We start from the raw sequence: 4,259 nt of genomic DNA on the forward strand, positions 1-4,259 counted from the left end.
CTCAGAATAAGTGAATGCACAATCTTTTAATACTGTTGTGGGCAGCTCAGGTCCCAGCTAGTCACTCGCTTGCTCCCTCCAGTTGGGCAAATCAGAAGGGCAAAAGTGAGACTAACTCATGGGTCAAGATACAGACAGTTTAATAAGTGAAGAAAAACAAAAACGTACAAACAAGCAAAAAACAAGTGATGCAAAGGCAATCACTCACCACCTCCCACTAGCAGAGCGATGCCCAGCCAACCTCCAAACAACAGCTACCTTTGAGAAGCTCACCCCCTCCAGTTTTATTGGCGAGCGTGACGTTACATGGCATCGACCATCCCTTTGGGCAGTTCAGGTCAGCTGTCCCAGCTGTTTCCCCTCCCAACCCCTTGCCCACCCCCAACCTACTCCCTGGAAGAGTGGAAGAAACAGAGAAGACCTTCATGCTGTGCAAGCACTGCTCAGCAACAGCTAAAACATCGGTGCTATCAGCACTGTTATGGTCACAAATCTAAACTACACCATGATACAGGCTGCTAACCAGAAAATTATCCTACCAGACCCAGGACAAGAATTGAAAGTGAGGACAAGATATTTAACTGCAACAAAAAACAACAAAACATGGATTTAGAAAGTAGACTGACTGTACTTGTCCTAATAATGTTCAAAATTAAGCTACAACTCGCTTTAGAAAGTCTCTCAATCGATATGACTGCAATACACAGCCAATAAAAACATACAGCCCTTCAAAAGTTCGCACATGGAGTAGGCTCACTTCAAGCCTTTTCTACAGGCTACCATTTGGGTTCTATTAATAGAAAAATCAGTGGTTAAATACAGCTGAAATGTAAATGAATCAAGCCCTAACATAAAGGTACTCCAGTGGAATGTTTAATCTAAATCAGTCTTAGTATTAGTTCACTTTGTTTCATACGACTTTTGTATACTTCATCAAAGGAAGTGCTTATAATGTACAATCATTTTTATTTTAATGTTTAATGCCTATAAAAAGTAAATGACTGGCAGCAGGAAAAGAGGAGACAATACAAACCTCCTGTCCCACCGGTGACCTCTATCATGAGTTACAGCTACTGCCTTCTACAGATGTCAGAAACAATTTATTATCCGTGCTCCTTTATCCCAAAGCAGTTCCCAGATGCGGAACGAAGGGGACAAACACCAGTGGCAGTACCACAGGCACAGTGCTGAAGTCTGCAAACCCCTGCACCAGCTGAAGCCAGCCACAATCCTTCCATTGTTGGGATCATGGTATATTAAGGTCTAAACTAAGCTTAACAAGCTTAACAACTCAACTTCAACAAGCTTAGTGCAAACACATTGCCTGTGAAAAAGCAAGTGTAGCGTAGCTGCATCACAATCAATAAAACAGAAAACTACATTTTCTTTTAGGAAAAGAAAAGGGATTTGTCCATTTACAGAAAACCTTGAAAGTAAACTGGTTTGGGCTTCTCTTGTCCTTGACATTACAAATAGCCCTTTCTGACTGGCAGTGGGTCAGGTTTCTCCCTGTTGTATATATACACAGCATATATACACAGTATAATAGACAACATGTGCAACCACAGCTGGCTCCTGACAGAAGAGCTGAGTAGGTTCCGTGTCAAATTTGGAAGGTGGATGCCATCTGGAAAGACAACATGACCTAGCCAAAACTGATGTACACACAGCCAGCAAACACATCGGTGATTTCATCACAACCAGAAAACAGTTACACAGAAACCTCAAATCCTTGTCATCCAGAGAAACACTGCAACAATAAGACTTTTTTTTTCTTAGCACTGAAAACTTTAAGAGAGCAAATAACATGGTATCAGACTTGAAAATTCTAAGTAATGAATACAGAACGGTTATAAGTAGATATTGATGCTCTTCCTCTAAACAGACCTGTTATTTTCCTCTGTGAGAAGGTTTTGAACTAAATAAATCGGATACAGCTAAAGCTATCAAATAAAACGATGAATTTGAAAAGTAATAAAACACAGGCCTTCAAAAACTGCAAATTCTTTCACAGGCCAGTTGGTTGACATGAGAAGAAAAGTATTTGCTAGCAAAGTTAAATGGTGAAGCACACATTGGAACAAGCTTATAAATATTTCCTTTCAGGCTCCTAACAATACAGGGCTGTAACAATTAAAATACTGAGCCAGAGGGCCAGAGGTGCAAACAGGCCTCCTTTCCCAGCTCAACACAAAGGCTTTAGTGGTCTTTTTTTTTTTTTTTTGGCCTTAAGCTACTGCATCCTGCCCTAGGGCCTCTCACGTAAGTCACAGGTACCCAAATCATTAAGTTATATGAGTATATGAATCCTCCTACTAAATGGCTTCAGGTTGCATCCTATCACACAGTGCCACCAACAGGAAACGGGACTGAGAATCCACCGAAGTGTATTGCAGTAGATAATAAGTAAGAGAGTATTAGTAGTTCAAGAATATAGTTAAAGGATAGTAACAATTTATCTGTCCTGTGTAAAATTACTGACCAAAACACAGAAGATGTTAGTTGGAGGGGAAAAAAAAAAAAAAAAAAAGCATTCTTGTCATATTTAGCTAAAGTTCTTATTAATAAATAAATAAATAATCCATTATGTTCTATGAGCAGGTATGGAGACAGCAGAATTACATCTAAGTAGAAATAATATTAGGGACAGAATAGACATATTGTATAACCAAAACATTTTATTTTCTAAGTGGCCTGTTTATTACACTTGGACAGGAAAATCTAAGTTCCAACAGTTCTTACGGCATATTTTTATGCAGACTTCCAATAACTAACTAACTGAAACTGTGGCAGCCGAATATATTTCATTCATTGTCTGCCAGAGGTGGTCAAACCTCCCCTTCCTCTCTATTCTCTTCTTGCTGGAAAGGAGAAGGTGAACATCTCAGCCTCCTATTCCTTTATATTGGCTTTCTTCCATGACTCATATCTAGATTTACTTAACTTAGTCATTCCTAAGAAGAGACTGATTATTCTGCATTGCTCTGCATAGGCTATTGTTTATGAATCTTTAGAATACAAACAAATATATACACATACTTATATATTCTAGTCAAATATCTTTGGGAAAAGATACTGGACTAGCATTACTGTAATATAATCGACTTTTATTTCATGCTTGTAGCTGGTACAGTAGTGTTGGCCTTGCTGTATCCCTCTTCTACAGTAGTTTGCAAACTACCTTACCTAACCACTTCCAGAAGTCAGACACTTACACCTAATGCCTACCATTCAAGCTCCCAGTCACACAAATGATAGTTTCCTGTAGCTATCAGGGTCAATATGGAGCAGCAAGTAATGCAAATTTGGTCTTAATAGTGCTGTCTGTTTGAAATTTGGTATGTGAATGATTCCCTGATAAGCAAGCACTTTCAGAAAGAAAATATTAGCGGACCGGAATAAGAGCTATGAAGCACAATAGTTGATAATTTTCACACAATAATAGTTCTTCTGCCCCCAGCATGTCTTGGCTGGTATCTATGGGAAAAGGAAAATATTCTTTAACACCAGGATATCCCAGTGCAACACAGTAATACAAAACACAGTTGTTCTCAACACATCCAGTGCCAAAAAGTGAAACGGCTTTCAAAGGGTTGCTAATAAAAAACATGGTGGAATTATTTTTTAAAATGAGGAAAGAAACTGTTCTGCTTTTCCACAGAAATAAGGTTGACATTTTGTTTTTAACTACCTGTCTCTATGGCTCTGTGGTTAAGTAACCCCACAACACTGTTCCTCTTCTCCAGAGTAAAAATAAAAATAAAGGCTTTTTGAATAAAAGAGATATCTTTGCTTGAAAAAAAAAAAAAATCTGAGAACCACACCACACTAGCTGACACCCAACTGTTCTAGTTTTGAATTATGTGTTGCTCCCAGCACTGATTTATAAGGGCCAGATTTGTTGCAAGCAACTATTCAAGACTGTTCTGTTTTTCCACTTCAAATACTGCCCCAAACATTTACAACACCACTAATACCAACGTTTATTCATCCACTTTTTAAAACAAGTCATAATAAAAGTATTCTCCTGTTGCTTCCACAGTCAGAACATTTCCTTTTCACAAGCAAAGCCAGGTTGTAGCAAAATGAAATAAAATAATCTCCACCCACTAGACAGATTTCTCCACCAGCTATACAACCAGAACTATTTCTTGTTGATACAAGTGACATTTGTATTTAGGTTCCAGAGACAAAAGGGCACAGGCTCAGGCCAAAGGATCATCTGGACAAGGACACTCTCAGCAAGTGACCAAAATGAC

This window comes from Anser anser (genome assembly GCF_964211835.1).
Source record: "Anser anser genome assembly, chromosome: 4".
Classification (NCBI taxonomy): domain Eukaryota; kingdom Metazoa; phylum Chordata; class Aves; order Anseriformes; family Anatidae; genus Anser; species Anser anser.